The sequence below is a fragment of the Scyliorhinus torazame genome, chromosome 8 (assembly GCF_047496885.1).
Source record: "Scyliorhinus torazame isolate Kashiwa2021f chromosome 8, sScyTor2.1, whole genome shotgun sequence".
NCBI classification, from domain to species: Eukaryota; Metazoa; Chordata; class Chondrichthyes; order Carcharhiniformes; family Scyliorhinidae; genus Scyliorhinus; species Scyliorhinus torazame.
The window spans coordinates 48,466,007-48,493,744 of record NC_092714.1 but is presented as its reverse complement, the minus strand read 5'-3'; the positions used below and the strand labels follow the sequence as shown (position 1 = coordinate 48,493,744).

The window sequence follows — 27,738 nt, the reverse complement described above, 5'->3', positions numbered from 1 at the left end:
CAGAATAAGGGGATCCTCGTTTAGGATGGAATTGAGGAAGAATTTCTTCTCAAAGAGTGGTGACTCTTTGGAATTCTTTTCCCCAGGAATCTGTGGAGGCCGGGTCCTTGAACATTTTCAAGGCTGAGATCGATGGGTTTTTGATCAGTAGGGAAATTAAGGGTTACGGAGAGAAGACAGTAAAGTGGACCTAGTGAGTGTTAGATCAGCCATGATCTTATTAAATGGTGCAGCAGCTCAAAGGGCTGAATGGCCTACTCCTGTTCCTATTTCTTACGGTCTTATGGTCAATATCTGCTCACACACTAAGCAGTGCAGATGTGGAAAGGGATCAGGAAGAACAGGTCGGGTTACTAGCAGACTGAGGACTTGCTTTAACCTGACTCTGCCTCTGTTGGAAGGAAGCTTACTGGAAATATTCAGACGCGAGCACACTCAAACAAAATCAAGAGAATCAGTATTTGAGACCACAGGGTAAGATCAGAGCAGTACACAGAGAAAGGTCAAGACATGTATCTAGAGATTTTTGGCACGTGGATGCCATGTATTGCAGTCAGAGTGTATTTTTAAAAATATTTTTTATTCTCCTCCTTTTTCACATTTTTCCCCAAATTTACACCCACCAACAATAAACAATAATCAGTAACAAATATATCAATCCCCATATCAATAACAACGATCCCATCCTCCCACCAAACCACAAACATTAGCCCGCATGTTCACATAAACAAATGACAAAAAAGAATCAGGAATCACCCATAGTCACCATTAACGCACACAGCCCCCCTCCCCCAACTCTCCCACCCACACGCCCCAACTAATGTTCGATGTTATCCTGTTCTTGAAAGTGCATAATGAATAATGCCCATGAATTGTAGAACCCCTCCATCCTGCCCCTCAGTTCAAACTTAACCTTCTCAAGAGTCAAGAATTCCAACAGGTCCCCCCGCCACGCCAGGGCACAGGGTGGAGAGGTTGCTCTCCAACTTATCAGGATCCGCCTTCGGGCGATCAACGATGCGAAGGCTACAACATCTGCCTCCGCATCCGTTTCCAATCCTGGCTCGTCTGACACCCCGAATATGGCCTCCCGGGGGCCCGAGTCCAGTTTCACATGCACCACTTTAGAAATTACCCTAAAAACCTCCTTCCAGTAATCCTTCAGTTTTAGACAGGATCAAAACATATGAACGTGATTAGCCTGAATCTTGAACCTGATCTTGAACCTGAATGTATCTGAACATTTCCCCCTGCTCCAGCCCATACTTCGCTCCCAGCTCCTTCAATCCTGCAAACCGACCCCTAAGAAACAAATCTTTCAGTGTCTTAATACCCTTCTCCTCCCATTTCCGAAAATTTCCATCCCACTTCCCTGGCTCAAATCTGTGGTTCCCCCGAATCGGCATTTCCCTTGACCCTGCCCCCAACCCAAAGTGTTGGCGAAACCACCTCCAAATTCTCAATGAAGCTATTATTACCGGACTCCCTGAGTACTTCCCCGGGGCTATCGGAAGCGGCGCTGTTGCTAGTGCTTTCAGTCCCGACCCCCTGCACAAACTCTCCTCCATTCTGACCCACTGGGAATCAACCCCTCTGACCCAGCTCCGCACCTTCCCCACAGTCGCCGCCCAGTAGTAATACATCAGGTTCGGAAGACCCAAACCCCCTGCCTGCCTTCCCCTCTGTAGTAGCACCTTTCTAACTCTAGCCACCTTCCCTCCCGATATGAACGAAGTAATCCTTCCCTCAATCTCTCTGAAAAAAGTCTTTGGCAGGACAATCGATTGGCATTGAAAAATAACCAGAAATCGTGACAATACGTTCATTTTAACCCCCTGTACCCGACCCGCCAGTGACAGAGGGAGGCCATCCCACCTTGCCAGATCAGCTTTCACTCTCCCCACCAAACTAGAAATGTTGTACCTGCGAAGCCCCCCCCCACTCCCGGGCAACCTGCACCCCCAAGTACCTAAAGTGAGTCCTTGCCCTACGGAGTGGCAGCCCCCCCACCCCTGCCCCACACCCGGCCGAGATACCGCAAAATACTCACTCTTGTCTAAATTCAGCTTGTACCCCGAGAAAGACCCAAACACTCGAAGCAGCTCCAATGTTCCCCCTATCGACACACTCGGTTCCGACACGTATAACAGCAAGTCATCGGCATAGACGGACACCCTCTGCTCTATCCCCCCACCCCCGCACTATTCCTTTCCATACCCCTGAACTTCTTAATGCGATGGCCAATGGCTCAATCGTGAGTGCAAACAGCAGGGGGGACATAGGACAACCCTGCCTAATCCCACAGTGGAGAGAAAAGTATCTCGAGCTGATGTTGTTTGCGGACACTCGCCCTCGGCTCCTTATATAGTAGCTTTACCCAGTTCACAAATCTTGGTCCAATCCGAAACCGCTCCAGAACTGCCATCAAGTAGCCCCAGTCTACCCGGTCAAACGCCTTCTCAGCGTCCAATGCCACAACCACCTCTGTTTCCTTCCCCTCCACCAGTGCCATAACCATGTTCAATACCCTTCTAACGTTGGAAAAGAGCTGCCTCCCTCTCACGAACCCCGTCTGATCTTCACCTATCACCTTCGGGAGGCACTCCTCCAGCGTATCCGCCAGTACCTTCGCCAATACTTTTGCATCCACATTCAGAAGTGATATGGGCCTATACGACCCACACTCCGTCGTATCCTTATCTTTTTTTAGCAACAGGGAAATCAATGCTTGCCCCAAAGTTTGTGGCAACACCCCCTTCCCTATTGCCTCTTCAAACATCCTCACCATCAGGGGTGCCAGCTTATCCTTGAATTTTGTATAATATTCCACCGGAAACCCATCCGGTCCTGTCACCTTCCCCAACTGCATCCTCCCAATCACATCCTTTATCTCCTGCTCCACTATCGCTCCTTCCAATGTAGCCCTGTCCCCCTCCCCTAACCTCGGGTACTCCAACCCATCTAGAAATTCCTGCATCGCCCAGTCTCCCCCAGGTGGCTCTGACCTGTACAACCTCTCGTAAAATTCCTCAAAGACCTTGTTAATCAGATCCGAAGCCACCACCAATTTCCCTGCCCTATCCCTCACCTGAACAATTTCCCTTACCGCTGCCTCCCTCTGGAGTTGATCTGCCTTATCTCCATGTTCATAAACTGCAGCCCTTGCTCGTCTCAGTTGGCGCACCGCCTTCCTGGTAGATAGTCGGTCAAAGCTCGCCTGTCGTTCCTTCCTCTTTTCCAACTTCGCTGGGTCCTCATCTTCTGCATAACTCCTATCTACCTCCAACATTTCATCTATTACCCTCTGCCGCTCTAACCTCTCCTCTTTGTCCACCCTGACCTTAAACAAGATCACCTCCCCCCTCACCTCCACCTTTAGAGCCTTTAGAACCTTGGCTATTGCATTAAGAAGTTCGGGGTATGGAAAGGAATAGTGCGGGGTGGGGGGGGCGGGGTGGATAGAGCATAGGGTGTCCTTCTATGCCGATGACTTCGACCCCTCACCCGTACAGTTGAAACCTACATATTCCTCAATTACCTTTTGAATATTGTCACAGAACCCTTGGTCCCCCAAAAGTCCCACATGTAATTTCCACCCCGGCCTCTGCGCTACCCCCTTCTCCAGTGCAGTCAGAGTGTTAGACGCAGAGAGGTTGAGTCATGTGCGTGGGACGGTTGAAAGTGAGAGCGACCTGGGAGCTGGCAGCAAGTAACTTTACGTGAGACTGAGATATTTGGCCTCAATACTATTGTCAGAATTTTTCAGATTTCAAATGTTGACACAGGGATGTCAAATAATATTTCATTGTCTGCTGCCAGATCTTAGAAAATTGGGTTTAGTTCAGTAAAAGCATTTCTAACTCATATTATGCTGCTATTACTGGCAGATAGGGACAATCAGTGCTAGTTACCATCCCTCATCAAGACTGTATTTTCAAAATTCAAATAACTCATGGATTTTATGGCGCACCGTGGTCCCTTTAACATTGGCAGCAATGATTAATTTGCTTTCAGGCAAGCCTTCCATCTAATTCTCTGAGGGAACTTCCTCTTTAATGAATTGCTGGCCAATCAGAGGAGCAGCCACCGCTGGGGCGAGAGACGGTTTTCAATGCTGAGGAAACATGTAAGTCCGGGGCCAGGGGTCTCGGCAAGGGGGAGGGGTTGAGGAGTCAGGTTCAAGAGGTCGGGGGGGGGCTGAATGTGGGGAATTACTTGGGAAGGGGCGTGCCTCTGATGGGCTCAAAGTGCCAAAAAAGGATGGCTCCCCCCCCCCCCCTCCCCCTCCCCCCCCTCCCCCCCCTCCCCACCCCTTAGCCAACATCAGCCCCACGCAACTAACACTGCCTGGCTTCCCCTGTAGGCCTGCACCCACCAATGGTAACACTCTAACATTGGTGGGATAAGGCACTTAACTGACTATTAATTAGCCACGCAAGGGCCTCAATAGGGCCTAATGATGGGCAGGCCACCCAATGCTTCCTCCATCCTCCATAAAAGTTCGGAAAGGTCAGGGCTGGGTAGATAGGCAGCAGGAAGGCCTCCTGACATATTTTACATACGTTCTGCCTCCAAACTTGCTACCAGCACATGGAATAGCCTTTTCCCGTATTAACATAATGATGCTTCTATTGACCGTTGTAAAATTGTACATTTTATAAAGGGACATCAATCTATACTTAGCAGAACTGACAAAAATTATTGGTATTGAGAAACAGCAGCTCTGTTGACAATCTGGAGTTTTGCTGGCCTGAGAGTTTGCAGGGCTAAGAGTTTGCAGGGCTATCTTAGATATTGCGATTGTTTGCTTTCATTTTCTGTTCAGCATTTAGATTCTGCCAAACACATGGATTCTATGTTATATTCTTTAAAGGAATTAACTCCATTGCAAATTGATTTGATTTGAGATAGATCAGGGAATCAGAAATAGATCTAAAATGACCATGTCCGGTTCAGGGTTGGGATTTGATTTAACATTAAGTGCAACATTAAAGTACTATTAACAGTCTTGGCAGTGCAGGCAAGAATCATAGAATCAGAGAATTTTTACAGGGCAGAAGGAGACCATTCAGCCCATCGAATCTGCACTAGCTCTGCGAATGAAGACATTGCAAATTTTAAAACTGTATTTTTATTTTAAAATGGACACTGATGGAACTGTTAAGATGGCTGCCAAGGGGGTTGTAGCTTCAACCCAGACTACCAAGCTTCCTGAAAGTTCCAAATTGAATTATAATTGGTGATTCCCCCCAAAACCTAGAATGGACATACCTAAAAGCATCCCTATGTGGAATTTCATGCCTGCTACTGTTGAAACCTACCCCAAAACACAGGGATAATAGAATCCTAGATGCTACGCCTATGCTGTAAATTCCTGAACAGAATTCCTGAACAGATCATTTATTTCTGTCCCTCTCTATTAAATATAACATAAACCCAACAATGAGAAAAGCAAATGTGGTATTTTCATCGCCACAGCCATTGGTCGGCAGCGGGATCTTCCAGTCCTGCCGCTTTCTACAGAGCTTTCCCTGCATCCCACCCTCCGCTGCCGGGGGTGGGGAGGGGGAGGGGGAGGGGGTGGGGGTGGGGCGGGGGGTGGGGGGAGCTGCCATTGGCAGGACTAGAAAATCCCGCCAACAGAAAACCCTGGAAACCTTTGGCCCTATTTACACTTTACAAGGTTCGCAAGCGATTCCAGCAAGCAAATCTAATTTGGAAGTGTGCATGAGATGACTGATTGCGCTACCTCCAAATATTTAAAAACTTCAATGTCAACGGTAATAACATGCCAATTCAGTCACATCAGTTTTTAATTCACTGGTCTGAAATAATAAAATATTAACTGAAGAAATTAAATAATTCACCTGCATCATTGCCATTAAAAATGCTAACTTAATAATAATAGCTTATTGTCACAAGTAGGCTTCAATGAAGTTACTGCGAAAAGCCACATTCCAGCACCTGTTCAGGGAGGCTGGTATGGGAATTGAACCCGCGCTGCTAGTACATTACAAGCCAGCTGTTTAGCCCACTGTGCTAAACCAGTCCCTATTCAGAAGTAGTTAGCAAACTACACCAATAGCTCTCTAAAAGCATTGACAGAAAATAAGATTGTAATTAATGTTGCTAGCTGTTTTTGTTTAAAACTCCCTTCTTTGCTTCCCATGGCAGTAATTCCTATTAAACAAATATTATTTTTCTGCCTGCAAGGAATCTTTTTGAATGTCTCCCTCCACGGCGACTCACTCCACTTGCCAGAAACTTTCTTTGTAATGTCCTAACTTTGGTACAAAAGAACTCATAAAGTTTCTAACTGTCTAGGAGGTAGTTATTTTAATTTTGAAAATATATTCTTGATGCGTGAGACAGCCTCGGGCATCTCTGCAAAGTGTACTCCATTTGCGCAGATGGACTAAATTCAGGCCGTGCACATTTTAATGCTTAGAACTTGGGAGTCTTTGACAACAACTGTGAGCCTCCAGCATTTCTAAAGCCTGAGTGAGAACTGAGGGAATATCCTCTCATAATAGAGAAAAGAATGCCCCAGGAATGCTCACACTTGCCATAAATCATTATAAAGAGCAACTTTCATTAGCAACTATCAAGAACTATGTGTGCATCTGCAGGTTTCATCTGAATCATCCAGGATGATAAGGAAATGGATTTGGACAGTACCTGTGCCTTAGAGACAGGCAATTTGTTAATCAGCCTGAACACAGTAGCTGAAGCATTAACTCAGTGCTAATCCAATGGCTAATGCGTGACTGCAAATAAAAACTGTCCGTTCTGCCAAGTGATGCGAAATGAAGAAAATAAAAAACCTTTAGCATTCCTTAGTGACCATCTCAGTAGGAAAATCTGAATCGTGCCAATTACAGCAGCCAACGGAATAATACGAGCAGGAAACTTACCTTTGCAGGAGCAGCCCTTTGGATTTCGGCGGCAGCGGTGCGCAGGGGCCTTCTTGGAGGTGAGTAGTGAATTTAAAAGCACTTACCTTTGCAGGAGCAGCCCTTTGGATTTCGGCGGCAGCGGTGCGCAGGGGCCTTCTGGGAGGTGAGTAGTTAGTTTAAAAGCACTTACCTTTACAGGAGCAGCCCTTTGGATTTCGGCGGCAGCGGTGCGCAGGGGCCTTCTTGGAGGTGAGTAGTGAATTTAAAAGCACTTACCTTTACAGGAGCAGCCCTTTGGATTTCGGCGGCAGCGGTGCGCAGGGACCTTCTGGGAGGTGAGTAGTTAGTTTAAAAGCACTTACCTTTGCAGGAGCAGCCCTTTGGATTTCGGCGGGAACCGGAAGTTCGACCTCTGGCAAGTGCCCCCCCCCCCCCCCCAATAAATTCTGGTGGAGAGGAAACCCGAGACACTACACGTGTAGTGTCTCCCACCCGCCCTCCTCCTCTAACCTAATAATAAGACCCATTGGTGTAAGGTAAGTGCCATATTATATTATTATATTATTAGCATTGTGCAGGTCAAGGATTGGAGGTGGAGGAGCAGTCTCTGTCAGCGAGGGAACCTGAGAACATCTCAGAAGGTAAGCAAGTGATTTTTACTTTTATACCTGTTTTTCAAATTGTGTGTGTCGGGGGGAAACTGAAGTGACATCACAGAAAAGCTGTGACCTGAGTGGCTGGTTGGGATTCTAACCTAAATTTTTTTGAGTATTTGGGATCTAATTAAACATAATAACTTAATTATAATCTAGAGGATATCTAAGCCAGAGATCGGAGAATATTATAGTTAGCTATCGCATTTCTATTAGAAATCTAGTGCTAGGAAACAGATAGTTGACAGTAACTTTGAAATTTAAAAAAAGTATTAAAAAAAAAAAAGACAAATTTTAATTTTAATTAATTGACGCAATGTCAGTTAGAGGGGTGCTGTGCTCTGACTGTGAGATGTGGCAGGTCCGGGAGGCTTCCAGTGTCCCGGATGGCTTCATCTGCAGAAAGTGCACCCAACTGCAGCTCCTCACAGACCGCATGGTTCGGTTGGAGCAGCAATTGGATGCACTTAGGAGCATGCAGGTGGCGGAAAGCGTCATAGATCGCAGTTATGTAAGTGTGGTCACACCCAAGGTGCAGGCAGAGAAATGGGTGACCACCAGAAAGGGCAGGCAGTCAGTGCAGGAATCCCCTGTGGTTGTCCCTCTCTCGAACAGATATACCCCTTTGGATACTGTCGGGGGGGATAGCCTATCAGGGGAAAACAGCAGCAGCCAGAGCAGTGGCACCACGGCTGGCTCTGATGTTCAGAAGGGAGGGTCAAAGCGCAGAAGAGTAATAGTTATAGGGGACTCTATAGTCAGGGGCACAGATAGGCGCTTCTGTGGACGTGAAAGAGACTCCAGGATGGTATGTTGCCTCCCTGGTGCCAGGGTCCAGGATGTCTCCGAACGGGTAGAGGGAATCCTGAAGGGGGAGGGCAAACAGGCAGAGGTCGTTGTACATATTGGTACTAACGACATAGGCAGGAAGGGGCATGAGGTCCTGCAGCAGGAGTTCAGGGAGCTAGGCAGAAAGTTAAAAGACAGGACCTCGAGGGTTGTAATCTCGGGATTACTCCCTGTGCCACGTGCCAGTGAGGCTAGAAATAGGAAGATAGAGCAGACAAACACGTGGCTAAACAGCTGGTGTAGGAGGGAGGGTTTCTGTTATCTGGACCACTGGGAGCTCTTCCGGGGCAGGTGTGACCTGTATAAGATGGACGGGTTGCATCTAAACCGGAGAGGCATAAATATCCTGGCCGCGAGGTTTGCTAGTGTCACACGGGAGGGTTTAAACTAGTATGGCAGGGGGGTGGGCACGGGAGCAATAGGTCAGAAGGTGAGAGCATTGAGGGAGAACTAGGGAATAGGGACAGTGTGGCTCTGAGGCAGCGCAGACGGGGAGAAGTTGCTGAACACAGCGGGTCTGGTGGCCTGAAGTGCATATGTTTTAATGCAAGGAGCATTACGGGTAAGGCAGATGAACTTAGAGCTTGGATTACTACTTGGAACTATGATGTTGTTGCCATTACAGAGACCTGGTTGAGGGAAGGGCAGGATTGGCAGCTAAACGTTCCAGGATTTAGATGTTTCAGGCGGGATAGAGGGGGATGTAAAAGGGGAGGCGGAGTTGCGCTACTTGTTCAGGAGAGTATCACAGCTATACAGCGAGAGGACACCTCAGAGGGCAGTGAGGCTATATGGGTAGAGATCAGGAATAAGAAGGGTGCAGTCACAATGTTGGGGGTATACTACAGGCCTCCCAACAGCCAGCGGGAGATAGAGGAGCAGATAGGTAGACAGATTTTGGAAAAGAGTAAAAACAACAGGGTTGTGGTGATGGGAGACTTCAACTTCCCCAATATTGACTGGGACTCACTTAGTGCCAGGGGCTTAGACGGGGCAGAGTTTGTAAGGAGCATCCAGGAGGGCTTCTTAAAACAATATGTAAACAGTCCAACGAGGGAAGGGGCGGTACTGGACCTGGTATTAGGGAATGAGCCCGGCCAGGTGGTAGATGTTTCAGTAGGGGAGCATTTCGGTAACAGTGACCACAATTCAGTAAGTTTTAAAGTACTGGTGGACAAGGATAAGAGTGGTCCGAGGATGAATGTGCTAAATTGGGGGAAGGCTAATTATAACAATATTAGGCGGGAACTGAAGAACATAGATTGGGGGCGGATGTTTGAGGGCAAATCAACATCTGACATGTGGGAGGCTTTCAAGTGTCAGTTGAAAGGAATACAGGACAGGCATGTTCCTGTGAGGAAGAAAGATAAATACGGCAATTTTCGGGAACCTTGGATGACGAGTGATATTGTAGGCCTCGTCAAAAAGAAAAAGGAGGCATTTGTCAGGGCTAAAAGGCTGGGAACAGACGAAGCCTGTGTGGCATATAAGGAAAGTAGGAAGGAACTTAAGCAAGGAGTCAGGAGGGCTAGAAGGGGTCATGAAAAGGCATTGGCAAATAGGGTTAAGGAAAATCCCAAGGCTTTTTACACTTACATAAAAAGTAAGAGGGTAGCCAGGGAAAGGGTTGGCCCACTGAAGGATAGGCAAGGGAATCTATGTGTGGAGCCAGAGGAAATGGGCGAGGTACTAAATGAATACTTTGCATCAGTATTCACCAAAGAGAAGGAATTGGTAGATGTTGAGTCTGGAGAAGGGGGTGTAGATAGCCTGGGTCACATTGTGATCCAAAAAGACGAGGTGTTGGGTGTCTTAAAAAATATTAAGGTAGATAAGTCCCCAGGGCCGGATGGGATCTACCCCAGAATACTGAAGGAGGCTGGAGAGGAAATTGCTGAGGCCTTGACAGAAATCTTTGGATCCTCGCTGTCTTCAGGGGATGTCCCGGAGGACTGGAGAATAGCCAATGTTGTTCCTCTGTTTAAGAAGGGTGGCAGGGATAATCCCGGGAACTACAGACCGGTGAGCCTTACTTCAGTGGTAGGGAAATTACTGGAGAGAATTCTTCGAGACAGGATCTACTCCCATTTGGAAGCAAATGGACGTATTAGTGAGAGGCAGCACGGTTTTGTGAAGGGGAGGTCGTGTCTCACTAACTTGATAGAGTTTTTCGAGGAGGTCACTAAGATGATTGATGCAGGTAGGGCAGTAGATGTTGTCTATATGGACTTCAGTAAGGCCTTTGACAAGGTCCCTCATGGTAGACTAGTACAAAAGGTGAAGTCACACGGGATCAGGGGTGAACTGGCAAGGTGGATACAGAACTGGCTAGGCCATAGAAGGCAGAGGGTAGCAATGGAGGGATGCTTTTCTAATTGGAGGGCTGTGACCAGTGGTGTTCCACAGGGATCAGTGCTGGGACCTTTGCTCTTTGTAGTATATATAAATGATTTGGAGGAAAATGTAACTGGTCTGATTAGTAAGTTTGCAGACGACACAAAGGTTGGTGGAATTGCGGATAGCGATGAGGACTGTCTGAGGATACAGCAGGATTTAGATTGTCTGGAGACTTGGGCGGAGAGATGGCAGATGGAGTTTAACCTGGACAAATGTGAGGTAATGCATTTTGGAAGGGCTAATGCAGGTAGGGAATATACAGTGAATGGTAGAACCCTCAAGAGTATTGAAAGTCAAAGAGATCTAGGAGTACAGGTCCACAGATCACTGAAAGGGGCTACACAGGTGGAGAAGGTAGTCAAGAAGGCATACGGCATGCTTGCCTTCATTGGCCGGGGCATTGAGTATAAGAATTGGCAAGTCATGTTGCAGCTGTATAGAACCTTAGTTAGGCCACACTTGGAGTATAGTGTTCAATTCTGGTCGCCACACTACCAGAAGGATGTGGAGGCTTTAGAGAGGGTGCAGAAGAGATTTACCAGAATGTTGCCTGGTATGGAGGGCATAAGCTATGAGGAGCGATTGAATAAACTCGGTTTGTTCTCACTGGAACGAAGGAGGTTGAGGGGCGACCTGATAGAGGTATACAAAATTATGAGGGGCATAGACAGAGTGGATAGTCAGAGGCTTTTCCCCAGGGTAGAGGGGTCAATTACTAGGGGGCATAGGTTTAAGGTGAGAGGGGCAAAGTTTAGAGTAGATGTACGAGGCAAGTTTTTTACGCAGAGGGTAGTGGGTGCCTGGAACTCACTACCGGAGGAGGTAGTGGAGGCAGGGACGATAGGGACATTTAAGGGGCATCTTGACAAATATATGAATAGGATGGGAATAGAAGGATACGGACCCAGGAAGTGTAGAAGATTGTAGTTTAGTCGGGCAGTATGGTCGGCACGGGCTTGGAGGGCCGAAGGGCCTGTTCCTGTGCTGTACATTTCTTTGTTCTTTGTTCTTTGAAACATACTGGAACAAGGTGGGACTACAGAAAGGAGCAGCAGTGATGAGTACATATACAATTTTGGGATGAGTATTTAAATAAATCCGCCTGAGTAAATCAGAAGTCCAAATGTTTGAATTGCCTGAATGGAGCTTAGAAACAGTGAGGGCAATGTGTGGACCACCAGAGATTCAGATACATATGGCACTGTTTTCACCACACCACTGGGGATCAGGTACACATCTCCTGCACCAGACCACCCCTGACTGTGTGCATGTAGCCTCTCATCACCAAAACATACACAAATATTCAACTCAAACACTTTCATTTCCCACATTGGGACATGCAGGACGATGGTGACCAGGCTATTCACGCTTCCTCTAAAATAGCTGAAAGTCAAATGAAAAGGAGATTCAAAATCCACTAGCACCAATAAAATTGATGGTTGAGAAGCTAACTGTGTGACGACAGTCTCCGCTGGAAGCGGGTGCTATTTTTGGAGGCATGAAAACCTTCGCTACAGAAAATTAGATCTCATGTGGATTATGGTTGTGATGAACGGTTACTGTACACTTATCATCATGTAAGGTGATGTCCCTTTTAAGACCGGGCTTGGAACACTGGGGGACTCCGCCTCTGGCTCCGCCCACCTGGGAGTCGTATATAAGGGGCCATCTTGCAGGCGGCACCCAGTAAGCACCCGTCTCGGCACCAGGCTAGTTCTTAGCTTATTAAAGCCTTCTTTACCGTTTTACTCTCCAGCGTCGTTATTGAGGGTACAACACTGGTGAAACATATTGCCCCGCAATGAAGGCATTTATTTTTAAAAGCTAGCCCATCATCAAAATAGAGTACAGCTGTTACCGAAGCAGGCTAAATTTGGATTGTTCAAACTTTTTTATGGGATGTGGGTGTCGCCGGCTGGGTGAGCATTTATTATCCATCTCTAATTGCCCTTGAACTGAGTGGTTTGCTGGGCCATTGCAGAGTCAACCACATTTCTGTGGGTCTTGAGTCACATGGAGGCCAGACCGGTCAAGATAGCAGGTTTGCTTCCCTAAAGGGGCATTCATGAGCCAGATGGGTTTTAACGACAATTATTTCATGGTCACTGGTAGACTTTTAATTCCAGATTTTTATTGATTTCAAATTTCACCATCTGCCATGGTGGGATTTGAACCCGGATCCCCAGAGCTTTACCCCAGGTCTCTGGTCCAGTGACAATATCACCACACCACTGCCTCCCCAATAATCCAGTTTCACCCAGTTCAGACTTGTTGGCATTTTGAAATGTGTTCCCTTCTGGCACAGCTTTATCTCATCCTCATAAATAAAAACAATGTTGGAAATACTCAGCAGGTCAGGCAGCACCTGTGGAGAGAGGAACAGAGTTAACGGGTGCGATTCAATGGAAACATTTCGAAGTGATATCAGGTTTGGCGGTGTGTTCCTTGACGGCCACGACAGGGAGATCGTGGCCCCTATTCAACGGCTTTGAGCCCCCATGAGATTCTCGTCATGACTGTCTGTCTTGCCGTCTGATTCGGTGGACTGACGCCTCAGCATCTTGCCGCTAACAAGGGGGAGCACTTTTAAATGGTCCCTCAACACTCACTTCCAGTCAGCAGATAAGCATGGCAGTGTGCAGAACTGCTCCTCACTTCGGGGATGCTAACCTAGCCATCCCTCTCGAAGCTGTGGTTGCGAGATGGGACATCCTGGGCGGAATTCTCCGATGATGGCTCTAAGTGTTGACGCCATCGTAAACGCCGGAGCGTTTTACGACGGCGTCATCTGGCCGCTAGGAGCAGCGATCCCCCAACCTACAGGGACCAGCAAAGCACTGGAGTGCTTCACGCAGCTCCAGCTGCCGATACGTGCCCCAGCACGGCCGGTGCAGGTACGCGCATGCGCGCCAGGCAACATGGCGGAGCCCTACAGGGGCTCGGCACGGAGGAACATAGCCCCCCCCCCCCCCCCCGGAATTAGCCCATCCGCCGATCGGTAGCACCTGATCACGGGCCTGGCTACAGTGGAGGCCCCCCTCCCAGGAGTCGGATACCCCCTCCCCACCACCAGGACGGCCTCCGCAGCCAGAACGCCGAGGTCCCGCCGGGTAGGACCACACGCGAACGACACCGGCGGGACTCTGCCGAACCCGCGGGCACTCGGCCCATCGAGTGCAGAGAATCGCCGGGGGGGGCCGTCACCGGCGCCATGCCGGTTCCATTGGTGCTGATTCTCCGGTGGCCGGAGAATCGGCGGCCCGGTGTCGGAGCGGCGTCGTGGGACTCGCGCTCCCCCCGCGGCGATTCTCTGACCTGCCGCGGGATCGGAGAATCCCGCCCCGTCGCCCCAAAGGGGTTGGAGACCTAGCAGCAGAGTCAGAAATAACGCCTGGGAGGCAGTGGCGGCAGCTGTCAATGTTGGCAGCATGACCAGCAGGACCACCGTCCAGTGTTGGAAGAAGGCCAATGACCTCCACCAAGCTGAAGGGTAAGGTACACCTCTCTCCTGGCGCCAATTCTGCCTGTCACCCCTCAAATTCTCAAACCCCACCCCCACAGACCACTGGCTGACACCTCACACCTTTGGGCGGCACGGTAGCACAGTGTTAGCACTTTTGCTTCACAGTTCCAACGTCCGAGGTTCGATTCCCAGCTTGGGCCACTGCCTGTGTGGAGTTTGCACATTCTCCCCGTGTGTGCGTGGGTCCCACAGTCTAAAGATGTGCTGGTTAGGTGGATTGGCCATGCTAAATTGTCCTTACTGTCCAAATAGGTTAGGTGGGGTTACTGAGTTACGGGGATAGAGTGGAGGTGTGGGAGGTGTCGGGTGCTCTTTCCAAGGGCTGGTGCAGACTCGATCGGCTGAATGGCCTCCTTCTGCACTGTAAATTCTCTGATCTATGGGGTGGGATTCTCCCCTACCCAGCGGGGCGGGCTGTACCAGCGCCGAGGAGTGGCGTGAACCACTCCGGCGTCGGGACGCCCGGAAGGTGAGGAATCCTCCGCACCTTCAGGGGCTAGGCCGGCGCCAGCAGGATTGGCGCCGCGACTGCCGGCGCAGAAGGGCTTGGTGCCTCACCAACCGGCGCTGAAGGGCCTCCACCGGCCGGCACGAGTTGGCGCATGCGCGGGAGTGCCGGCATGTGCTGGCGTCATCCCAGTGCATGCGCAGGGGGGCTCTTCTCTGCGCCAGCCATGGCGGAGGTTGACAGCAGCCGGCATGGAGAGAAAGAGTGCCCCCACGGCACAGGCCCGTCCGCGGATCAGTGGGCCCCGATCGTGGGCCGGGCCACCGTGGGGGCACCCCACGGGGCCAGATCCCCCGCGCCCCCCTGAGGACTCTGCAGGCCGCCCCCAGAGCCAGGTCCCGCCGGTACGGACCTGGTTTGATTTATGCCGGCGGGACCGGCCGAAAACAGGCGGCCGCTCGGCCCATCGCAGGGCGGAGGATCACCGGGGAGGGGGCCACTGCCAACGGCCCCCAACCGGCGCGACGAGATTCCTGCCGGCGCCGGAGAATTCGTCAGATGGTGTCGGGGCGGGATTCACGCCGCGCACCGGAAATTCCCCGACCCGGCGGAGAGTCGGAGAATCCCGCCCATGATCCTTCCCACACCGATCTTCATGCTTGTTTCACTGCACCACCTGGCACCCACCAGCACAACCCCTTCATGTCCAGATGCAGTGCCCACACATGCCATCTGCTATAGACCACCCTAACCCATCAAACCTGAGGCTCACATTGCCCTCGCTTTGTCCCCGCAGGAGAAGATAGCCCATAATAAGCTGGAAAAGGCCCAGAGTCCCAGAGATTCGTGTCCTCACCCACTATGAGGAATGGACCTTGGAGATCGGGGTTTAACCGAGGAGAGAGCAGTTAGTGACAGCGAGGGTGGCCTGCATCACAGAGGTAAGGACCCACTGCCCCTTCACCAAGGTGACCTGACTCAAGTGAATAGTTCATGTCAGCCAAATTGATGCTCCCTCTCACTGGTTCCATGTCCATTACCTCGCAGGATCTACCATCCGATGAGGCTGGGCCTTCCGGAGTCATTCTCCCCGCCTTGCCACCCAAAAGACTACCTGGAGGAGAGCTCCGAGGAGACCACAATCGAGGCGTCACACGTATCACACCCACCTTCCACCAATGCAGAGACACACCCCACAGTGGACGACATTAGTGGACAGGCTCCTGGGGCACAATCTGGTGCTGCTGCACATCAGGTGGACGCGCAGGAACATCCAAGGGAGACGGCTGACAGCAGTCAGAGGTCTGCTGGATCCCAGGATCCAGCTGGGTCCCAGTCAGATGCCGAGCCTCTGGACAAGGTTCTCCCAGAGCTGATGCAGATGATAGGACACAGCCGTGACATCCAGGAGGGGATGTCAGATTCATTCCAGCAACTCCATAGCCGATTGGAGAAATCCCAAAGGCTTAGGTCGCAGGAGATGTTGCCAACCATACTTGGCACCGAGCACAACACTGCCAGGGTAGCGAATGCAGTGGAAAGCCTGGAGCAAAACATTCGCATCTTGAATGTGATGACCATGGCTGAGGGCCTCGAAATCATGTCCCAGGCGCAGGTGGACATTGCTGAGGCACTCCAGAGTGTGGCGCAGTCGCAGGCTGAGGGCATTGACACCATGCTGCAGACAATGGAGAGCCGCCAGGACTGGCAGACCCATGACGTAGAGGCCTGTGGAGCTCACTGCAGCTGCCCCTCTATCCAATGGAGACCCCCAGGACCCTGCGGGCACCATCATGGAGGAGGAGGAGCTTGAGGCCAACCCAGGGCCTTCCACCAAGAGGCAACGGCGGTCTCTAGTTCTCCCGAATCCCCTGTTCCTGACACCAGCGCACCTCAAGGCCAGCAGACAGAACAGGGTAGCACCACCGACACAGGCCTATCACCTGGAGTGATGTTACCCTTGGATGGTGGAACAGAGTGATCGGGGAGGGGGTAGTGTGATGGAGAAGGCGGGCTGGGGGGATTGGGGAGGGGGAATTCAGGGTGTAGGGGCAATTGGGGGGATTGGGGTAGAGGAAGCAGAGTAGAGTGATTGAGCTGAAGGACATGGTCTCATCCAAGAAAATCTGGTGTGGATGAGGGTCTCCCTGGTCCTCTGGGCATGTCAGACCCTTGCCGCTGACTGTCCTCCATCCTCTGGCACCTCCTGGAGTTTCTCCCTGGGCTCGTCTTCCAGCCCCTCCTGGTTCTCCTCCTCAGACAAGGTCACATGTCCCTCCCCCTCCACCAAGTCGCCCCGCTGCTGTGCCAGGTTGTGGTGGGCATAGCAGACCACCACAAAGCGGCAGACCCTCTGGGGGGTGTAGTGCAGGGCACCAGCAGAACGGTCCAGGTATTGGAACTGCATTTTGAGCAGTCCGAGCACTGCTCAATGACAGCACAGAGGGCAGCATGGGCCTCATTATATCGGGTCTCCACCTCGGTCTCTGGCCTTTGCACTGGTGTCATCAGCAAGGACTTCAGCAGATACGCCTTGTCCCCCAAGAGTCAACCCATCATCCTGGGATGGTCCTTAAAGATGCCGGGGATCTTCGAGGGCCCCAGGATGTAGCTGTGATGCACACTCCATGGGTAGCGTGCAGACGTGCATGATACAGAGGCATTGGTAGCACACAATCTGAACATGCAGGAAGTGGAACCCCTTCCTGTTAATGAAGGGCACTCCCTGATGCCCCGGTACGCGCAGGGCGACATGCATGTCTTCTACTGCCCTCTGGACCTGTGGCATCCTGGTGATGGTGGCGAACCCTGCAGCCCGGGCATCTTGGTGGGTTTGGTCCAGGTTGAAGGTAATGTAGTTGGGTGCCCGGCCATACAGAATACCCATTATCTTCCTGGTGCGTTGTGGGCTGGAGATTGCGAAATGCTGCACAGGTCACCGCTCGAGCACTGGAATGATCCGGTTGCATAAATGTTCAGGGCTGGTGTGATCTTCACTGCCACTGTGAGTGGGTGTCCTCCTCCTGCGCGGTGCCACACTGTCTCTTTGTTGAGACAGAGTCTCCTGCGGCACACGCTGTCCGTCATCTCCTCAAAGGACCAACAACACCTGTGCACCATGTGCCGTTGCTGGCATCGCCCTCTGGGTTCCTCCTCGATCTGATTGTTGGCTGTGCTTCCAGGGTGTGCGGCGGCCCCCTGCACATGTGGTGGTGCCTCCAACCTGCGTCGTCGCTGCTGACTCCTTCTCAGGTATCTGCCTGCCTCGGCTGCCACCAGCAACGCGAGGGAAACCTCTGTGGGATTCACACCAGCAAACCTTTTTTAATCTGGAAGGAATTGGAGTAGGAAAGAGACCAACAATCTGTTAGGGCTTCTATCCCGAGACCCTCAAATCCCACAAGCCCAGCCCACAAGTCCACCGCACCCTTAACATGACTCTCCCGCCTTCTCTCTAAGTGCCGTCCGGTGAGCCAGTTGTGCTGGCAAACCTTGCTCTACACACTTACTCCAGACCCAGACCTCGGCTTGAAAATTTGGGACGCTATGCTCTGGTGCCCTCCTCTGATCCACATGCTTACACTTTGGTCACGAGAGGATCCCAAGTGCTGAATCCCTGCTCTTTACGGTTTGATTGTTGGCAGCAACCTCTATGGTGCTGACGCTCCGAGAGCTCAGGCACACTGTGCAGGCTTCAAAGTTTCCTTGAGATGCTATGCACTAATCATCCTCTGAGGCATGGCCTGTGTACCTTGCAATAGGCACTTGAGAGTTGAGGAGTGTGCCGTGCTGTCACAACCAACAAGACTCATTCCTCATTTGAAATAGCCTTCAGCTGTGCAGCTAGAGGCTGCTCACAGTCAAGGGGAGTGAAATTGAATTTCAGCATTGGAGGCACAGCAGGATGTGTTTGGTGGCACCTGCGCCTGTTGTGGGTCTCCACAATGTTTAAAGATGGCTTGATGGCCTCACAGATGCAAAGTCCCTTACCCCACCCCCTTCCCACTGGCCCAAGAGTGATCCCTGACCTGGAACGCTTCAGCTGCTCCCCCCCCCCCCCCCCCGATCAAGCCCAACACCTCTGAGGAGTCCCCCCAAGCACTGGGGCAGCAGCTGCTGTACCCTTGAGCCGCATGCCAGAAAATGGAAATGGCTACTCACCTCCCTCACTTCCCCTCAGCAGCCATTGCGCCAGCTTCATGTTTTTAAAAAGGAGTGCTAAATGACGCCCTTGTGATGTCTCGCTGACGAGTCGGGTAATTCCCGGGGGGGCCGCTGTGTTTCACTTCAATCTTGCTAATAAGATTGAAATGAATGCAAATGAGGGTTAATGATATGCTCGCCATTTTTGGATTAGACCCAGAACTCTCCATCGGGAGCGGGCCGGGTGAATTGCAAACTGGTTCGCACCTGGTGCGAATCTCAATTTGGGCCTTTCCCGCTATTTATTTGGCGCGCCCACATCTGTGCCGGGCACAACGTGGTGGTTAAATTGCACTCCTCATTTCTGATAGATAATTTACCTTTCTCATCCTCATAACCATTCCCAAGCATTTTAACATGTTTTTCACTCATTTCACATTATTTATTCTGACCCAAAATCGAAAAACTACAATACAAATTCAGCGTGAGGTCGCCATAACATCTTAAAGTAAGTAATTTATTCAATATAAATAATTATTTTTCAATAATCAATACAGTAGATTATAATTCTAATCTGTTTGCATTTTTGGGCTCTTTCCTCTATATTCCTGAACACTCTTGTATTAGTCTGACAATTCAGTCCACATCACGTGTTGACTCTGCACTGTTTACCACATTGTGTTGCCCCCTACTATGAACAAAATGATAATGACCTCAAATAGGGTAAATCGAGCAACATAAGACTGAGGAGCAGGAGTAATCCATTCGACCCTTTGAGTCTGGAGTGCCATTCAATAAGATCATGGCTGATCTCGTTATGATCTCAACTCCACCTTCCTGTCAGCCCTCATAACCCTTAACTCCCTTATCCATCCAAAATCTGTTCAATTCAACGACCCAGCCTCCATTGCTTTCTGGGGAAGTGAATTCCTCAGGCTAACAATCCAAACTCTCCATCTCAAGGGAGATCTCTTGGGCGGGATTCTCCCTTTTGGGGACTAAGTCCCCACGCCCGCCGGAAAACGGGCTAGAATCACTCCGGACTTTTTCCCAGAAAGTCCGGGGTGATTCTCCGTTCTCCATGGGGCTAGCACAACCCCGGTGTGTGTCCCGCAGCTTTGGCTGCTGGCGGGGCCTGCTGCCCAGGCTGTGCATGCGCGCGGCTTCCGCAAGCGGGTCTGCGCATGCACGCGGCTTCCCACTTCGGCGCGAGCGGCGCTGACATGGCGGTGGAGACGGTGGGCCACGCGGAGGAAGGTAGGTCCTCCTCCATTCGCGATGGCCTGCCGATCGGTGGCCCCCGATCGTGGGCCTGCCCACCACTGAGGGCCCCGCCTGAGTCAGGTTTCCCCCCGCATCCCCCCCCCCCCCCCCCCCCCCCCCCCCCCCCCCAGGACCGCAACCAAGGCCGCGAGTCCGAGCTCTCGCTGGGTGGTATCAGATTAGAACCACGCCGGCGGGACTCTTCGGAGTTCGGCCCATTGAGTGCCGGAGAATTGCCGCTGGGGCTGTTTCAGCATCCCCCGACTGGCGCCATGTGGACCGTGCTGCACGGCTGGCGGGTGATTCTCCAGACCGCGGAGAATCGCGTCCCGGCGTCGTAGCGGCGTGGCAGGATTCTTGCGCCGCCCCGGCGATTCTCCGACCCGGCCGCGGGCTAGGAGAATCCCAGCCCTTATTCTTAACCTGTGTCTCCTGGTTCTAGACTCCCTCTCAAGAGGAAACATCCTCCTGGTATCCACCCTATCAATTCCATCAGGATATGTTTCAATAAGATAACGTATAGGCCCAAACTGTTCATTAGGCAAACCCTTTATCCCAGAAATGAGTCAAGGGGACTCCTTTGTACTGCTTTTAATCATATTCTCTTTGACGCAAAAGCAGAAAATAGTGGACAATCGCAGCAGGTCTGACAGCATCTGTGGAGAGAAAAGGGAGCCAACATTTTGAGTCTGGATGACTCCTTGTCAAGGTCACCCAGACTCAAATTGTCAGCTCCCTTCTTGCTCCTCAGATGCTGTCAGATCTGCTGCGATTGTCAAGTATTTTCTGTTTTTGTTTCAGATTCCAGCATGCACAGTAATTTGCTTTTATCTTCATATTCTCTTTGAGAAGAGGAGACCAAAAGGGCAGCACGGTAGCACAGTGGGTATCACTGTTGCTTCACAGCATCAGGGTCCCAGGTTCGATTCCCGGCTTGGGTGACTGTGCAGAGTCTGCACGTTCTCCCCGTGTCTGCGTGGGTTTCCTCCGGGTGCTCCGGTTTCCTCCCACGAGTCCCGAAAGACGTGCTGTTAGATGAATTGGACATTCTGAATTCTCCCTCAATGTTACCCGAACAGGTGCTGGAATGTGCTGACTAGGGACTTTTCACAGTAACTTCATTGCAGTGTTAATGTAAGCCTACTTGTGACAATAAAGATTATTATATTTTTAAAAAATATACATAGGATTCCAGATATGGTCTCGACCTACTACAGTAAAACTTCCCTACTTTTATTATAGAATCCCTACAGTGTAGAAGGAGGCCATTCAGCCCATCAAGTTTGCACCGACCCTCCGAAAGAGCACCCTACATAGGCCCATGTCCCGTAACCCCACCAAACCTTTGTTCACGCAGGAGCAATTTAGCATGGCCAATCCAGCTTACCTGCACATCTTTGAACTGTGGGAGGAAACCAGAGTGCCCGGAGGAAACCCACGCAGACACGAGGAGGACGTACAAACGCCACCCAGTCAGTCACCCAAGGTTGGATTGAACCTGCATCCTTGGCAGCAGTGCTAACCACTGTGCCAATGTACCACCCAGCTCTCTTGCAATAGACACTGACATTCTATTTGCCTCCCTAATCACTTGCTGTACCTGCATTTAACTTTTTGTGGTTCATGTACCAGGGCAGCCAGATCTCTCCGTAACTCAGAGTTCAGCAATCTCTCTTCTTTTAAATGATATATTGCTTTCCAATTCTTCCTATCATTATTATTGATTTTATTTTTATTATTATTCCTTGCCGCCTCATCACCACCAGTGATACAGCCGGTATGATTATCAGGATGGCCTATCACCAGGAGTCCAAGGTGTCCAGCTCTTCCTGATGCCAGGCCCTTGTTAAGAGAGAAATCAGGGTCCTATTTGCATTATTGGACCCCGAATGTCATTTTAGGTAGGCATTGGTCAGAGCCCAAGAAGTGTGGGAAAAGAGAACTTGTGAAGGTACGAGACAAACTACATCTGTGGGGTGCGGCAGAGCAGTCTTTAAAGTTACGACTGTCCCTGCAACTTGCTTGTGGGTTTTTCCAGCCTGATTTTCAGTGTTCAACCTGGCAAACTGTGTCACAGGCTCAAGAACATCGGGCTTTTGAATAAAGTTTATTCATGGGATGTCAGCCTGTATTTCCTGTCCCTAATTGTGCTTGAACTGAGTGGCTTGCTAGGCTATTCCAGAGGGCAGTTAAGAATCAATCACATTGCTGTGTGGGTCTGGCATCACAAGTAGGCCAGACTAGCTAAGGAAGGCATATTTCCTTCCCTAAGGGACATTAGTGAACCAGATAGGTTTTATGACAGTTGTTTCATGGTCATCATGAGAATTTTAATTCCAAATATTTTAAAAATTCAATTACATTTTTTGAATCCCAGGTCCCCAGGTCATTATCCTGGGTCTATTGGATTACTAGTCGGGTGAAAATGCCACAACGCCACCATTTCTCTGACGGCCAAAAGGCAAAAAACTACCTCTGTATTTGAACGTAAAATTATAGAGTAGGGATGACCAAATGGTTCACTAACGCCATGTCCTGGTGTGATTGTGTGATGCTTTCTTAAAAGCCTGCGCATGCAGATGATTGTTAAGTATCATGAGAGGGTACAGAGTATGGATGTGCATTTGTCATCAACAATTGAATTTCTTTAATGGCACGAAGAAAAGTGTCATGAAATGAGAATCTGACAAAATCACAAAATGTCACCAATCACTTGTATCATCACTTTGTGAATGAGCCATTCATTTGTCAATGCTATTGATAGACTGAATGGTCACACACTCCTTTTAAACCAGAGTGTTATCCTACCCAATTTATTTATTGCATTATGATTTTCTCATTAAGAAGTGTGTATGTTAAGACTACAGTGAAGCAATCATCGTTAACACTTTAACGAATTATAACAAACAAATGATCACATACCTTTTTCTGATTTCAGCTGCCCAATCAGAAGAGCTCACGAAAGATGCATTGTGCAAATTTCCTCAGTTCTCATTCAGATCACTAGAGGGAGCATTTCACAGTAACACAATGCTCTAACTGGGAGTTGGAAATGCTTCTGGGACCACTGCTGCCTTGCTAAAGCGCAAACATTGAAGCCCTACAGTGCAGAAGGAGGCTCGTTGGCCCATCGAGTCTGCACTGACCTTCTGAAAGAGCCTTACTGACGCCCAATCTCCCCCCCATAACCCCACCTAGCCTTTGGGCACTAAGGGGCAATTTGGCATGGCCAATCCACCTAACCTCTTTGACTGTGGAGGGAACCGGAGCACCCGGAGGAAGCCCGCGCTGACTCGGGAGAACGTGCAAACTTCACACAGGCAGTTGCCCATGGCTGGAATTGAAATCGGGTCTCTGGCGCTGTGAGGCAGCAGTGTTAACCACTGTGCTACCGTGCCACCCACACTGAACATCTCATAGAACGGCACTGACTGCCCAGGGGGAGACGGTGGCACAGTGGTATTTTCACAAAATCGTGTCATGCTCTCAATACCAGAGTTCAAAACCTACCATGGCAGATGGTGAAATTTCAATTCAATAAAGCAAATCAACTAATGATGACTGAGTTTAATGATGCAAAACCTTATCTGGTTAAATAATGTCCTTTAGGTAAGCTAACCTTGTCTGGCCTACATGTGACTCCACAGCAATGTGATTGATTCTTAACTGCCCTAACTATCCCTGACTAAGGTGAAAGACTGCTCTCCCAGATTTATAAAGCAGAAAGGATGGCAGCCGGTATGAGGTGAACTCTTAAAGTGAGTCGAGGGTCATAAGTGACACATTACAAAATATATGCTGTAAGTTCTTCAAAAAATTGGAGCACTGCTTTGGAGGAACTAAGAGAAGAATAAAGTCTTTGAATCTATATTCTGCTATTGACAGATGGAATTGTTTGTGAAAAAGCCTAGTATTACCCGCGTAAAGGAGGATGTATTCCCTGAGGTGTCATCGCGTGACCTTCATGCCTCCAACCATCTGGCTCCAAAGCTCCCACTTCAGGTGAGCCAATGAGGACATTCCTATAGCACAATGCTTTCCCGCAGCAAATGGAAAGTGAAATATAGTAACATAGGAAATAGGAGCAGGAGTAGGCCATTCGGCCCTTCGAGCTTGCTCCACCATTCATCACCGTCATGGCTGATCATCCAACTCAATAGCCTCTTCCTGCCTCCCCCCCCCCCCCCCCATATCCTTTGGTCCCTTTCGTCCCAAGAGCTACATCTAACTCCTTCTTGAAAACATACAATGTCCACAGGCTCACCATTCTCTGGGTGCTGAAATTTCTCCTCATCTCAGTCCTAAATGGTCTACTGGATACCTCAGACTGTGACCCCTGATTCTGGATTCCCCACCATCTGGAACACCCTACCCGTATCTACCCTGTCTAGTCCTGTTAGAATTTTACAGGTTTCTACGAGATCCCTGTCTCATTCTCCTACACTCCTAACCGACTCAATCTCTCTAACATTTACAAGCGATTCGATGATTCAGTCAAACAGCGTTTTTCCCACCTCCAGTGCTTTTAGAAATAATAAATGAAAGTGTTAAAAAGAAAACAAAACATTTGCAAAGGGGAAAAGGTTTTGTTCTAGATGAAGATTAATCTTTATTTCTTACAGACTCCAGACAGGTTGGCAATCCTAGTAAAGTCTTTAAACACAATCTATATCTCAGTCTTTCACCTTGTTCCTGCGATTTGTAATTTGGTGAGTGAAAGTATGAGTTCACGCACTGCACATGTTATGACTTAGCCGCAAAATTCCTGAGGAAATTGACTTTTCCCCAAAGAAGTGCGGTTGAGGGAAGACCACACCGAAGTTTCAAATTCTGCACCTTCATAAAGGGCCTTTGTTGAAACACTTATGAAGAAAGGAATGGGGGAGGAAGGTTGGAAGAGGTTCAAGAGGTTAATTGAAAGGCGCAGGGTACCACACTGCCTGGACTTATTAAACTCTAAGTTAAGTACTGACTGCCCAGTGGGAGTGGTTGCATCTCCCTGTGCCAGAGCCTGTGCCAGGTAACTGTGACAATTAAATAAAGGCAAACCTCCTTTCACTCCTGTCCAAATATACATCACAACAGACGGTAAGAAGACACTCTAACATCTGGATCTATGTATAGAAATCTGACTGAAAAATACTGTTACGCAGCAGGGAATTCGCAGATTATAGCAGGACTCTACCTCAGAATACAATTTTTAGAAGTCTCCAGTTGCAATGTTGTTAACAATCGCCCTTCATCCAGTCTTAGCTGCTGCAATGAATAGTAATCTGCTTCAGCTAAAGCACAGTTGGCTCCTGTTTCCTTTTGTCATTTTGTCGTTAACACAAATACTTTCTGTCAAAAATTCTCCAGCTTCTTAACTGCAGCTTTTATTTCCACGTCACGGTCTGTCAGCATATTTTGTTCGTCTGTTGCAGAGGATTTTGTGACATTCTGACAGAGATGAACCTCAGGTGAGCTGCTAAATTTAGAAAAGGGAGTAATCATTGGAAAAAGAGTAAGTCTTTCATTTCTCTAATCGTTTGACTGATGTGTGCCACTGATAGATTCTACTCTCGCCCATTTTCTTGTGTGTGAAGGCTTACAGTGCAGGCAAAGGACACAACTGGAAGGATGCTACCTGCAGTGTTGGGACACCCACCTTTGAAAATCAGTCAGCTATACACTAAAAAGTAAAATCAGAATCGCAGAAACAATCGCTTTGAACAAAACCCCTGGTAGGTCGAGTTTTAACAGCTTGGCAATCACGTCCGTAGCAACTTAAAACAGCAGCGTTTAGTGGCAGCAAAACTCTTACCTTGGGCTGTGGGTGATGCGAGGAAAGATGTTCACTGGCTCACAACAGCAGCGGACTGGGAAAATGCACTGCTCAGCCACTGCCAGCAACTTCACTTGGCTTATATGTGCAAATGGGAGGAGCTGTACACCAACCGGAGGTGGGCAGTCGAGAAGGCAGACAAGAGGCTGACAGGAACACTGGCAGGCAGGACCTCTACTTTTTGGAGAGAAATAAGAGCTGAAGCAAAGGTACAGGGGCAGCTAAGAACGTGGCAAAGGAAGAAAAGGAACATTTATTTTCAGAGCAACCAGAATAAAATTAAATGCATTTGAGCTGGTGATTGATTCAGAAGCATTTTATCGCTTTCCAGTCGGACTGCTCCCTCCTCTGCTCCCTCCTTCTCTCCCTCCCACCCATTGCCACAACCAATTCAAAGCAGCCCCACTTTTTTTTAATCCTGACAGCACTTAGTTCAGGGAGCAGCTGTAACTTTTACATGCTTTCGTCTGTTTGCACTAGTAGCTGCTTGGAAAGAAAAGCACTTTCTGTTGAAAAAAAGATCTTCATGGAAATAAAATGCAACTGAAATATTATAATGCAAACAAAAGGCCCTATCTCAGACTCATGGCATCATAACTAAATCAGCAATAGCATTTAATCAAGATGTATAATTGTGACTAAACTAACAATTCAATTGAGCTGCATAATACACATGACATGGATAACGCAATAGATGCTCAGAATTCTTTTCAATCTCATTTGTGTGATTTTGTTGCAAATTGCAAAATCAATCATTTGCAAAATTAATGAAATTCATTGCCTGGAAGAATCATGCATTAGCTTGAAAATCAAGTTTTGGGGCATTTTAATTTATTTTATAGTTTTTAAAACACCCAGTTTATTTTCATCAGCTAACGTCTGCAGAAATTACCTGTGTGTCTCTTTTTAACTGACTGCTGCAAAGCAATAGAAGCTACACATAGAACGCAACACTTTATTCACGATACAGTCTACGGAAACAGAGGAAAAGACCTTACAATCCAAAAATAATTAAGTCAAAGCAAAGTAGTTCTTTCTGCTGCTTTTTCTGCCCTGACCCAAAAGGCAGGAATCAGGAACTGTTAGAATTTTGGTGGCTGCCAATCTACAGAAACTTTGCTAAAGTAAGCCTCAAAATACATTCAGGATGTGAACATTTAAACGTTGTCCACAGGAGTATCTCAGCAGTGGCCTTGAAAAGACGGGGTCTACATTAAACACAGCTCCATGACAGGAGCAACAAGTTGCATTTCTGTAGCTCACGTTAAATGTTAACAACACCAAGCTGATTGGTGAGTATCAATATGCTTGTCTAGTTCATTGTGGAATATTATATCATAGAAGAAGACCATTGTGTTTTCTAAAGTTATATCGTCGCAACTGTGGATCAAATTTCTGCTGACATTAATTTGTCAATCTCACTTAGAGTGGCCATTAGGGTAGCTGGTGCAGGGGACATGCTGCTTGGGATATTGGAGTTTTAAGATGCAGTTTGGGGCAGAGCAGATACAACTTTACTCGGTTCTCAGCTGAAATGGCAGGGGTGAAACCATGATCATGAAGGGATTCTGACCATGTTTCTTGCTGCATTTGTGTCAGTGTTGATTTCTGAGGGGTTCATTTTTATCGGGAGGCTTCAGTGGAGGTTTCTGACCTCTTGCCCTTTGGTGTTGGAAGCTCTGAGGTGGTTGTTTGTTGTCTTTGAAGGAGCTTCGGGTCTAACATCAGGAACTTAAAGAAGT

General features: G+C 49.0%; 1 protein-coding gene and 1 long non-coding RNA gene across 4 annotated transcripts in view; one reads left to right on the top strand and one right to left on the bottom strand.

Annotated features, from left to right (window-relative positions):
* Positions 1 to 25,954, top strand: part of LOC140427823 (uncharacterized) — a 30,629-nt gene extending 4,675 nt beyond the window's left edge. The window contains exons 3-4 of the long non-coding RNA XR_011948638.1: positions 25,531 to 25,631; positions 25,725 to 25,954. This is a non-coding gene — a long non-coding RNA (uncharacterized lncRNA). The remainder of the gene's footprint in view (positions 1 to 25,530; positions 25,632 to 25,724) is intronic.
* The window catches only part of LOC140427822 (uncharacterized), a 218,228-nt gene extending 191,969 nt beyond the window's left edge, over positions 1 to 26,259 (bottom strand). For all 3 annotated transcript variants that reach the window (XM_072513524.1, XM_072513523.1, XM_072513525.1), the window contains exon 1: positions 25,976 to 26,259. The gene's annotated coding sequence lies outside the window, so the exon portion shown is untranslated. The remainder of the gene's footprint in view (positions 1 to 25,975) is intronic.
* Between the last annotated feature and the right edge of the window lie 1,479 nt (positions 26,260 to 27,738).